This window comes from Furipterus horrens, unplaced genomic scaffold (assembly GCF_987537825.1).
Source record: "Furipterus horrens unplaced genomic scaffold, mFurHor1.1.pri manual_scaffold_1, whole genome shotgun sequence".
Lineage (NCBI taxonomy): Eukaryota > Metazoa > Chordata > Mammalia > Chiroptera > Furipteridae > Furipterus > Furipterus horrens.
This window is the reverse complement of record NW_028327171.1, coordinates 112,642,891-112,656,330: the sequence shown is the minus strand read 5'-3', so window position 1 is coordinate 112,656,330 and position 13,440 is coordinate 112,642,891.

The following is a 13,440-nucleotide window of genomic DNA, read 5'->3' as shown; positions in this document are numbered from 1 at the left end:
CTTCCTTTGCTCCCCAAAAGGCTATAAACCAAAACCAAGCCCAGTAGTTCCCCATTCCTTACCTGGCAGCTCTCACCTTCAGAATCTGGGATATGATGTCATGAACCTACAAATAATAGTCCAGAAAAGCATGTGCCATGTTACACTGGATCATAGTGAAGTCCGGGAAAGGCACGAGTCCTAAGAGAGTGTCCTCTGCTTACGTCCCGAGTTCCAAGAGTCCAGACAGAATCTGGGTGTACAGGGCAGCTAGAGCTGGCACGATCTAAGCAGCAGCACGCCTGCTTTCCTACTAGCCCACACCACATGGCTGAATCCTGCCTACAAACTGCATAGCTGCTTCTCCCTTCTTACCACAGACCAGCTTCACTACAAACTGCATAGCAGCTACTTCACTGCAGGCAGCATGGCTGAATCCCTTGTCAGCTCATGGCTCCTTCTTCATGGCTACTCCTCCTCTTCTTTTCTACCCTCACTCTGCCCACATGGCCTTCTCCCGTGGCAGACCAGCTCTCCTACAAAGCTGCCTCGCTGTTACATCATGGCTCTCTCTTCTACAAACCAGACCTCCTAGCTGACTCCCATATACACCCTTTCAGACCACATGGCTTCTCTTCTGTTACGGCTGCCTGCCGCTGCCGACGACGACGACGACGACCCAGAGCGCCATACTTTTGAAAAGAAGTATCTAAAGCCTATCATCTGCCCTTTTACCTGGGAGCAGCATAAAAGTATCCTAAGCTTCTCATCGACCTCTTTATCTGGGGGCAGCATAGCTTCCCTTCAGGAAAGACTAGTATCTTAAGCCTGTCATCTACCCTTTTGCCCTGGGCTGCAGCACAGCTATTATCTAGTTACCAACTTGCCATAGATATGCAAAGTACCTTATAAGCTGTATTATTTCCTTTCCCCATCTCCAAAACCATAAGCTGTAGGGACTTTTGGGACCCCCTCCCCTGTTCTGTTACATTTTGACTCCTGGTCAAGATGGAGGCATACATAAACTTTGCCTCCTTGGACAAGTACAGCAAAAACTACAACTAGACCACAAAAAATATATTAGCAATTCATCTGAAAATCTGACAACCTAGGATTTAAAGAAGCCACATTCATCCAGATGGATAGGAGGAAAGACAAGGTGTAGCACAAAGAGACAATGGAACAGGTAATCCCACATTCACATGTCATGGATAAAAACCAGAAGGTATACTGCTGGAGAAAGTGATCCCAGCCCCAGTCCAGACCACCCAGCCCAGGGTTCCAGCACCAGGAAGCTAAGTCCCCATAACTTATGGCTGCAAAAACCAGTGGGGGTTGAGGCAGTGGAAGAAACTGCAGGTTTCTCAGGAGACTTCTCTTAAAGGGCCCACAAAGATCTCAGGACTTACACAGACTTACACATGAGATTCAGCACCAGGGCAACAATTGGAAGAACGCAAGTGGCATATGGGGAGGAAGTGAAGTGACTTCAATAGGGCAAGTGCCAGGAGATAGCTTCCTCCTGGGCAAATCCCCAAAGGCCAGGCAGTGGCATTGTCCCTTCTCCCAGCTCTACTCTACACAAAGCCACAAAGTGGTGAAATGGATTGTCCTGCCCTGGCAATTACCTAAGGCTCTACCCCATACAATTTACAGGTGCTTTTTCTACAACAGGCACACTACTACAATAGGGAGTCAAAGTAGCACGACATAATACACAGAAATTATATTTTATTTTTACTTTATACATTTAGGTATATGGTCTATTTTTAATTAAGTTCATTTGGGTGACAGTGGTTAATAAAATTATATAGGTTTCAAGGGTACAGTTCTATGATACATCACCTATATAATGCATTGTGTGTCACCACCCAAAGTCAAATCTTCTGTCACCATATATCTGACCCCCTTTGCCCTTTACTACCTTCTTCTACCACCCTTCCCTCTGGTAACCATCATACTGTTGTCTGTGTCTATGAGTTTTTTTAAATTATATTTTGTTGATTATGCTATTACAGTTGTCCTGATTTTCCCACTTTCCCCACTTCCACCCAGTACCCCCTTCTCCCTCAAGCATTCCCCTCAGCATTGCTCATGCCCATGGGTCATGCAGATAAGTTCTTAGGCTACTCCATTTCCTATACTGTACTTTACATCCCCATGACTATTCTGTAACTACCTACAGTAGTCCTTCTCTATATCTCAGTTCACTTATTGCAGCCTCATTGTATCGCGGGATTTTTTTAAATTATAATATTTAATTATTTATCGCGGATTTTTCTCTATATCGTGGGATTTTCTGGTACTGTATACATATGTTGTTAAAGTTAAGTAGGTTTAAGAACATAGTGTTTATAAAAATGTGGAAAAGGTTAATAAGGAACTGGGAACAGTTTATAAGTGTGGGGGAAGGGTTTATAAAGCCTTAAAATATATATAAATACTAAAATAAATGTAAGGTTCTTACTTCACAGATTTTCACCTATCGCGGAGGCGTCTAGAACGTAATACCCATGATAAGTGAGGGAATACTGTATTTGTTCTTTTTGTTTTTTCATTTTTTTATTGTTGTTCTATTACAGTTGTACCTCCCCCCCCCATTGCTCTCCCCTGCCCCACCCACACCCTCCCTCTCCCACAGTCAATCCCCACCCTGTCGTCCATGTCCTTGGGTCATTTATTAGTTCCTTGACTAGACCCTTCCTCTTCTTTTCCCCTTTCTACCCCTCCTTCCTCCCCTTTGGTCACTGTCAATTTTTTCCTTATTTCCATGCCTCTGGTTCTATTTTACTCATTTGTTTGTTTTTTTTCATTAGGCTCATGTATTAGGTGAGATAATTTGGTATTTATCTTTTACTACCTGGCTTACTTCACTAAGCATAATACTCTCCAGTTCCATCCATGTTGTAACAAATGGTAAGAGATCTTTCTTTCTGCTGCATAACACTCCATTGCGTAAATGTACCACAGTTTTTTGATCCACTCATCTACAGATGGACACTTAGGTTGTTTCCAGCACTTGGCTATTGTAAATAGCACTGCTATGAACATAGGGGTGCATAGGCTCTTCTGACTTTTTGTTTCAGGATTATTTGGGTATAATCCTAGCAGTGGAATAACTGGTTCAAAAGGCAGTTCCATTTTTAGTTTTTGAGGTACTTCCATACTGTTTTCCATAGGCTGCACCAGTGTGTATTCCCACCAACAGCTCACTAGAGTTCCCAGCACAAGTGCTCACCAACACTTGTTTGTTGATTTGTTAATGATGGCCATTCTGACAGTGTGAGTTGGTATCTCCTTGTGGTTTTAATTTGCATCTTGCTTATGGCTAGTGATGTGAGCAACCTTTCATATGCCTATGGACCCTCTGTATGTCTTTTTTGGAGAAGTGTCTGTTTAGGTCCTTTGCCCATTTTTTAAAGTATATTTTATTGATTATGTTGTTACAGTTGTCCCAACTTCTTTCCCCTTTGCTCTTCTGCTGAGTACCCTCCTTCCTTCCAGGAATCCCCCCTCCCCCCCCTTAGTTCATGTCCATAGAGCATGCATATAAATTCTTTGGCTTCACCTTTTCCTATATTATTCTTAACTTCCCCTTGTCTATTTCGTACCTACCAATTATGCTTCTTAATCCCTCCACCACTTCTTCCCCTTTCCCCTCCCAGCTGATAACCCTGTAAATGGTCCCCATACCTATGATTCTGTTCCTTTTCTGGTTTGCTTAGTTGGATTTTGTTTTTATTTTTTTGGTTCGGTTGTTGATAGTTGTGAGTTTGTTGTCATTTTAATGTTCATAGTTTTGATCTTTTTCTTAAATAAGTCCCTTTAACATTTCATTTAATAATGGCTTGGTGATGATGAACTCATTTAGCTTTACCTTGTCTGGGAAGTGCTTTATCTGTCCTTCCATACTAAATGATACCTTTGCTGGATAGAGTAATCTTGGTTGTAGGTCCTTGCTTTTCATCACATTGAATACTTCTTGCCAGTCCCTTCTTGCCTGCAAAGTTTCTTTTGAGAAATCAGCTGATAGTCTTATAGGAACGTCTTTGTAGGTAAGACTCCTTTTCTCTTGCTGCTTTTAAGATTCTTTCTTGATCTTTAACCTGTGGCATTTTAATTATGATGTGTCATGGTGTGGTCCTCTTTGGGTCTAGCTTGTTTGGAACTCTCTGAGCTTTCTGGACTTGTATGTCTATATCCTTCACCAAATTAGGGAAGTTTTTCTTTATTATTTTTTCACATAATTTTTCAATTTCTTGCCCTTCCTCTTCTCCTCTGGCATCCCTATGATTCAGATGTTGGCATTTTTAAAGTCGCCCCAGAGGTTCCTAATCCTCTCCTCATTTTTTTCAATTCTTATTTCCTCATTTTGTACTGGTTGACTTTTTCTCCCTTATGTTCCAAATTATTGATTTGAACCCAGGTTTCCTTCCCCCTCACCATTGGTTTTGTGTGGATTTTCCTCATTTTATTTAGCATAGCCTTCACTTCTTTCCTTATGCGTTTGCCTTATTAAAGTATATATGTCAAGAGTGCGAGCATCTTTAACACCAGTGTTTTGAACTCTATGTCTGTTAAGTTGGCTATCTCCTCATCACTTAGTTCTATGACTGGAACCTTGATATGTTCCCTCTTTTGTGCCACACTTTTCTGTCTCCTCGTCTTGACAGGGTCTGATATTTGTTTGTCTCTGTGTCTTAGGTAGAGCTATCGCACCTGTTATGTTGTAAGGGGGAGAGCCTTAGGTATTCGTCAGTACAGGGAGACCGATTTCACCACGTTGTGGTGCTGTATGTGGGGGAGGGGTCTGAGGGTGAACAATGCCGCTCGCTCAGCACTCACCCCTTTTCCAGGCCCTTCTCCCACTTCCCATAGGGGACTGGCACCCCTCTACCTGTTGCCCTGGCCATCATTCCCAGAGTGGGTGGGTCTGCGGACATTCTAGGACTGTGGGGGCCCTTTAAACAAGTGGACTCTGCTGAGAGACTGACAGTTTTTTTCTCTGACCCAACCCCCACTGATTTTCATCATCAGAAGCAATGAGGCTTTATTTTCTCCAGCACTGGAACCATGAACTACATGGTCTGCTCTGGTGCTGGCAATGCTACCCAGGTGTCCCTCCCTATTTTTAAAAATGTGTGACTGTAGGGGCACCAAATATTCCCTGTAAAAAGTTTCAATATGTAAGTATGTAAGGGCTTTAAATGTTCTTTGTAAGAAGTAGCAAGGACTTGCTAAAAGGCCTTGGAAAAAGGAATGTAAGAAGGAGTGTTATAGTAATTAGTGATTTACAAGCTAAAAGGACTTCAGCCTCTATCACCTCCCATTTGCTTGCTTGTGTCTGGTTTATAACATTTGTGAAGGTTTTGCTTTGCAGAATGTCTAGCCCTTTGAAAATAAATTGCTTCACAGGGAGTTCATCCCTGGCTGAAGAGCTATGCTGCCATCGAAGATACCTTTAGCCTTGCGAATTTCTGTTCCTGTTACTGCCAAGACATTCCTGCAGTCCTGCTCAGCCCCCTCTTCCTAAGGCTGTTTCCTGCCAAAGAAGAAACAAAGAGACTGCACCAGTATAAAAACCCAGCGTTTAGACTCCATTGTAGGTTGGAGCATGTTAGAGACCTGCTCAGGGTCTGCCCAACTCCTGGCCATCATTAAAAATCCTTTGCTTAACTTTATACACCGCTTCAGAGTGTTCAATCTCGCCTATGTAGCCGTAACATGACTGCACTTTCCGCCAACCTGCTGCTGCTGCCACTGCTACACTGCTTCTACTCTGCCCCAGCTCCACCCCTCTTACCTGTCTGCCTATTTTTTCTTTATATCTTTGTTTGCTGGACTTCCATGCAGCTCTATTTTCTAGAACTTCTGATTGTCTCTAGTTTTAAGATAGTTGTATTCCTTCTTTGTTGCAGAGGGAAACACAGTGTGTCTATCTAGGCCTCCAGCTTGGCCAGAAGTCTGAGGTGAGTCTCTTGTAGACAACATATATGTGGGTCATGCTTTCTAAGCCATCCAGCTACCCTATGTCTTTTGTTTGTAGCATCTAATTCATTTTCTTTTAAGGTTATTTTTGATAGGTACTTATTCATTGTGAGTTTCCCCCTTTATATCTGTGTTCCTCTCCGTTTTCCTTTGTTTCTTCATCTTCTTAAAGCAGACCATTTAACATCTCTTGCAATGCTGGTTTGGTGGAGATGTATTCTTTTAGCGTTCTTTTGTTTGGGAAACTCCTTATTTCACCTCCCATTTTGAATGAGAGCCTTACTGGGTAGAGTAGTCTTGGTTGTAGGCCTTCGTTTTTCATTGCTTGGATTTTTTTTTCCCCCCCTTTTTTGGCTTATAGTGTTTCTGTTGAGAAATCAGCTGATAGTCTTATTGGAGCTCCCTGTATGTTATTAGCTGTTTCTTTCTGGCTGCTTTTAGGAGTCTCTCTTTTTATTTGAATTTTGCCATTTTAGTTATGATGTGCCTTGGAGTAGGCCTGTTTGGGTTCATCTCCACTGGGACGCTCTATGCTTCCTTGAATTGTATGACTTTTTTTCTCATCAAATTAGGGAAGTTTTCTGTCATTACTTTTTCAAACGGATTTTCCATCCCTTGCTCATCATCTTCTCCTTCTGGTATCCCTATGATACGGATATTAGTACATTTTATGTTGTCCTGCAGCTCTCTTAAACCCTCTTGTTCTTCTGTCTTTTTTCATTTTGTTACACTGTCTGGGGATTTTTTTCTATGTTGTCCTTACTCATCTTATCCTCTGCTTCATCTAGCCTGCTTTTCGTTCCTTTTACTGTGTTCTTCAATTCATAAATTGTATCCCTCACTTCCTCCTGGCTTTAATTGACAGTTTCTATGTCCTTTTTAATGCTGGTATAGTTTTCAGTAAGTTCTTTGTATTATAGCTTCCCTGGAGTTCTTCATAGTTTCCCTGGAGTTCTTTGTAGTTTTCTTTGAGCTTGCTGAGCTCATTGAGTTTCCTTATAACCATTATTTTGAATTCCATGTCTGATAGGGAAAGCACCACTTAACATCTAAGACTGAGCATTCCTCCATACCAGACACTATGATTCTTCACACACAACCTCCATCACTCCTCATTCAGCCCTATGACATGTGTACACTAATTACCCCATTTTTAAACAGAGCATCAGAGGCTCAGAGGAGTTAGGTTGTTCATCTACAGTCTCTTTTGGGAGTGAGGAGATAGGTAGGCAGTACTGGATATTATTATGGCCAGAGAACTCCAAGATAGCCCAGTGATGCCTACTCCTGAGGAAGTTTCTGAGACATTTATATGTAGCAAGATCTCAAAGAGATGTATACACACAAGGCCAGAAATGCTCTTGCAGGTGTGGAACCTGGAGAGGCTGAAGCTCCTGTGTGTACCCAGATGTGCACCTGCACGTTCACTGCAGCAGTTTCTGTGATGACAGAACACTGCCATCCCTCTGAGGGAAAACACAGAAACTGAGGTCTCCCCATAACAAATCTGACACAGCAGTTAAAATGACCAAACAAGACCTACCTGCATAAATATATAAAAACCTCAAAACCATAAGGTCCAGTGAGGAAGGAAATATCAAAAGGATATATAATGAGAACATTTATATAACTTTAAAATATACAAAGCAATGAAATATACATATTTAAACATTGTGTGTATCATATATACATGTATTAATTTCTTATGAACACATGTATATGTGGTAAGAGTAAAAGTACAAAAACACAAATTCCATAAAGCCCACCACCTTCTCACGTGTGATAGCAAACACCTCTGGAGAAGGTAGGGTGGGGGAGAACCAGGGATGGGATTCATCTATATCTAAATATTTTATTTCTTTCAAAAAAGTATCCAAACAAATATGGCAAAATGTTAGCTCCTATTTAACCTATATAGTAGGAAATTTTCTGTTTTTTTTCTATATTTTTATGTTTCATAATCTAATGTGTAAAAAATAAAATACTAGAAACATAAAACTAAAAAAATACTACATAAAAGGAGAGAGAGCAAGTGTATACAATTTAATTAGCTGGCAAAACTCTTTATACAGTAATAGAAAGCTTGATGGTTTACAAACAAAATATGACAATAACTTATACTACAGCCATACGGTCAATAAGCACAAGACAAGACAGAAAGACAAGAAAATATTTATGAGGTGCACCCCATGTATGGGTCCCTATTAAGTGAAATGAGCAGAAAATCAAATTCCCCGACTATACCTAAGGTATGCCTGCAAGTGGACGAGGCTATGATGGTTCCTTAGGTTTAGAGTTTTATTCTCTGTAGAAGCAGGTCACAATGGGCTCCCAGTGGGGCCCTGTCACTGCTCCCAACCACCCACTTTTCTCCAAGCACTTTCTCCTCCCACTTCCTCAAACCCACTCCAACGCTGGGACTCTGATTCCTCAGAGCTGAATACTGTCATGGGGCAATGAGAAGTTCCTCTCCTGTTTCCAGGCTATAACAAATCCCCCAAAGATTTCTGTAAGTTAATTCCAGATGCCATGCACATCACAGAAAGGGCTCCAAGTCCACGGCTCCAGAAACCAGGCAGGTGAACAGCAAGGTTCTCCAGAGCCAACTGCTTGAGACAGAGCTTCCACCCGAAGTGAAGAGAAATATTTGCCTTTCACATTTGCTCTGCAAGCCTTGCAATTCTCTGAGAGAGTCCTCTTAGTAAATAACTTCTGTTGCTCATGTTTCTGATCAAAGCAAAAGCCGCTTGGGGCATCTGAGGACAGGACAGCCTACATAAGTCTTCTGACCTCTGCAAACACTGCTCGCCAGTCTCGATAAACTAATGAGCTCTTCACTTTTCAACGATGAAGGAAGCCACCAGCTGGACTGAGTTGTAACTGGAACACATGAAAGAAATGACGCTGTCAGATAAGTCACGGAGGCACCCGCTGTCAGCTGTCCCCAGGGAGCACCTCCCATTGTAGAATGCAGGCTGACCTGAGCCCCTGAGCCAGGCTCCCAGAGGGCATCCCACATGCACTCTCCATTTGCCCCTCTTGGCTGAGGGAGCCAAAGGCACAGCCAAACACTTAGTGAGTGATCAGGGTCCCGAGACTCTGATCATGACTCAGACATTAGCAGGGACTGACCAAGCCTCACCAGTTTCCAGTGGCCCATCCCCGGAACCCAGGACCCAAGTCCTACCCTACACTGACCACAGGTTAAATTGATCTTAAAATAACTTGTCAGTTGCTGAAATAACAAACACCTCGCCCTGCCAACCACAGAGCACATGTCCACTTCCCTCCTCGGGTACTTCCAGACCACTGTCTCCTCCCCAAGGACATTCTCAAGCAGAAAGCTCACTCTTTTTCCATTGTGAGCAGACTGGGGACCATGGGGCATAATGCTGCCTAACTGACCCCTCTGGGCTCCGTCATCATCTCACTCGTCCTCAGCACATCCACAGAATATAAAAGGTATGTGAGCCAGGGGGTGTCTGTGCCAAACTTGCTCTTTTATTTTCTAAGACAAACCTGAGCATCCATGCAGCCAACTTGGGCGTGGCACCAATGCAGGGTCTGACCTGTGACACAAGACGGTCAGGTGCAGACCAGCGGGATGGGGTATAGGTGGTATTCTAGGGGTGGACTCAGGCAGGGTAAGGCCCATGGAGGGCAGAACGCACACCTGGCGGCCTTCATGGGGGATGAGGCAGCTGTGCCCAGGTCCACAGCAGACACAAACTGATCCTTTAGACACATAAGCTCATTTAATTTCATCCCACGACAAAGTTTTGAGGTATTATTGTGCCCTTCTGCAGATGAGGAAGGAGTTCAGAGAAGACAAACACCTATGCCTGGCCTCCTGGAAGGATAAGGCCGAGCAGGAATTTGCCACCAATACCATACTCCTTCAAGAAACTCGGGCCCACCCCTAGGCTAGACTGTCACTCGAGGTCTCCCCTCTGGCACCTTCTCTCAATCTGCAGATAGAACGGGGATAACAGAGGCATCAGAAAGACCAATGAAGGCAAGAGACCTTCAGAGAGAGTGGACTCTGCAGGCAGAGTCTTAAAGGTGAGCTGGACAGTAAACCAGCATGAGGTGCCCAGAGCACCCACTATGTACAGCACAGGTCAGCTCACATATGGGAGTCCACTCCCCGGCACCCAGGGATCCTTATAACAGACACAGCAGGACTCGGGTTGATGGGGTGCAGGCCCAGGAATGGGACCACCCCTATCACGTACATGGACTGGGCACCGGTGGGCTGAGCAGGGCCAGGCAAAGGGGCAGCAGGTGCATTTCAGAAGGCTCAGGGGCCTGCCCCTGGGAGGCCCACTCAGCTTTATTCTGGAGCGGCCACTCAGTGGGGTGTGAAGCAAAACCATTCAATGTACACAAAACACAGGTGAAGGCAGGGCAGTCACAGGCGGGTAAAATGTGTGAGGCTAGGAAGAAAAACAGAAGGGAAATAAGCACACCAAGACTAGCATAACTCAGAACTGGCTTCAGAAACAAACCAAAGGGACAGCAGGCATGGGACCGACTCTGCTGATGGCAGGAAGGGTGGTGAGCTGTAGTGAGGAGAACAAGAACACGTGTGCTCCCAGGCCAGACCAGAGCAGGGCCACAGAGGCCAGCCACAGGGACAATCTGTGGACCAGCAGGACGATCACTTACTGGGGCTGCTTAACTGCAATTACCCCAATACATAAAATAAATGACTTTGATTTTAAAGACATTAAGTTAACATCAGCCTTTGTGCAGTTGACAGGGCCTCGCTCAGCTGCTCAGAAAAGGCACCTGAAACAAGGTTGGGTGAGAGAGTTACCTCTTGAAGCCAGGGTACCTAGCATAGGGCTCTGTGGCCTGGGGCAGAAGGTTGGAAGGTGATGTTGTCCCAGTCATCCTGACCAGTCCTCAGCAACCCACAGGCCAGTGAATGACTGGGAGCCCAAAAGGCAAAAACCCTGGACAGGGAAAGGTGTGAGGAAGGAAAGCATGGAGTCCTTCTGGGTACTCCCTGCCCTGCCAGGTGCCTGTGTGCTGCCATAGGTACAGGGGTCCTCGTTCTCAGCCCCAGCTAGTCCTCTCTGTTTGCCGCCTTACTCGCTGGGACAGAGACAGAGTGGGAAAGCCCACTCATCGCTGTATGTGGCCCTGCCGTGCGAATCCAAGCACACGAGACAACTGAGGACAGAGACTCCACAAGGTCAGGCAACTCGGTCACACTCACACTGTCTGCCAGGACCAGCACGCAGGTCACTGTCCCTTCTCATGCCTGCTTCTCTGGGACTCGGGCCATTCACTCAACTTCCCACGAAGTGCCAGGACACCTGGGCCGCAAACCCTGATGCTTCGGAGAGTTCGTGATGGGTGAGAGGGGCTCTACCTGCACAGAGCTGCAAGAGATACAGTTCCCCCTTTTAAGATGAAGCCAGCCTCCCTGCCCTGGAGAGCGCCTGCGAGGTGTGGCGGAGACAAACTTCGGAAGTTACGCGCCCCGCTGAAGCTACGGAGCTAGTGGCCGCCGTGCTGGGCTGGGGTCACAGGGGGGGACCGAGCAGGGCTGAGGAGGCTCCTCTGAGCAGCACAGCCCGCACCATCCACACTCTTTCCTGTGCCGGACTGCAGGGAAACGCTGAAGGCCTCTCCATCCAGGGATCCAACCATCCCAGCTTCTTTTTCATCCACCTTTTCTAAAGGGTAAAGCAGGTTTCCGCCGCGCGCAGGAAGGAAATAGCCGCCCGCAATCACCACACTGACTTCTTTCAGTCGTCCTTTCTAAAACACTGGGGGAGCTGGGGCGGGCGGTAGTGGAGATAAAAAGAAGGAAAACAGCTTTGCGTGCACCCCAGGCTTGCACGGTGGCGAAAAGCACGGATGGGCTCCTGGCGCGGGGCTCTGGCCACGCAGCTGCGGTGCAGCGGCGCCCTCGGGCGGCCGCAAGGAGCGCAGCACACGGCTCTCCGGGCCAGCGAAGTGACCCAGCCCTGTGGCAGGAGAACAAACTGTCCCCATCACGGGGTCCGAGGGAGGTCGTGATGACCCGCCGGGAGAGCTGGCGGTCCAATGTGGACTGCACGTCTACAGCTCCTGGTTGGAAGCCCCAGTTCGTCCAGCGCTCACTCCCAAGCAGGACACACCACGTGGTTTTCCTCCAACGAAGACTGCTCCCCCCAAACGGACTCCCTGGACCATCTCAGGCACAGGGCAACTGGAAACCCGACCCCGAGGGACACGCAAAAGTTTGGCCTCCTGGAGATCAGTGCGATGCCTTCCTTCTCCAGCCAGAGATATATCTGAGGGGCCGGAAGCCACTGCTGATAACACCGACCCTCAAGTCACAGTCCACTCCACCTGGGGTCTGTCAGCTCGGGAGGGCTGACTGCAAGAAGTTCAGAGTTTTCTTCCTGCTCCAAATGCTTGGATTTTGCAAGGCTCTGTGAGGCAGAGTGAGATTGAAGCTGCACTTGCAGCAAGCCGTCTTTGTTCAAGTTGAATGTATTTACGTGAGGCTGCTAAGCAGGGAGATGATACAGATTGTGAGGTAGACTACAGCCCGCCCCTCACAACTCCCCAAGTCATGTCACACAGCTTGGTCTCATGGTTTAGTGTGGGAAGTCAAGTAAGACACCAGATCTCTCAGCCTTGGCAGGAGGTGGGGTGGGGGGAGTGCCTTCATGGGTCACAGTGATGCTCAGATGAGATGTTTGTAAAACGTTTCTAAAGTGCTAAAAAATGTTGTTACTATTATTCTCCTAATCAGGTCTTCATAGTAGTAACAGCATTCATTAATTTTAGGCAAAACATTATGGTACACATCAGAAATTTCCAAACCATGTTCTCCAGAATACAAGTGTTTCCAGTGATGTTATATCTTGCAGTGTGGGGAAGGGAGAGTCAAAGTACCTGGTTTTTCTTATAAAATGCATTTTAGTAAATATGTAAGAAGAAATAACAAATACATCTATTTGTTTGTCCTTATCAATATAGCATAGACATCTCATCATTAGTTATTAGGGAAATACAAATCAAAACCACAGTGACCTGGCTGCTGTGGTTCAGTGGATTGAGTGTCGGCCTGCGAGCCAAGTGTCGCTGGTTCAATTCCCAGTCAGGGCACACGACTAGGTTGCTCGCCAGGTCCCCAGTTGGGGGCGTGGGTGAGAGGCAACCACACAGTGAGGTTTCTCTCCCTCTCTTTCTCCTTTCCCCTCTCTCTACATAAATAAATAAATAAATAAATAAATAAATAAATAAATAAATAATAAAAAAACAGAAACAAAAAACAAAAAAACCACAGTGAGTTGCTACATCACACCCACTAGTAAGGCTCTAATCAAAATGACAGACATTGCTGGTGGGAATGAAAATGGTACAATTACTTCTGAGAACAGGCTGGCAGTACCTCAAAAAGTTAAACAGAGTTGCCATATGACTCAGTCATTCCACTCCTAGGTATATATACAAGCGACCTGAAAA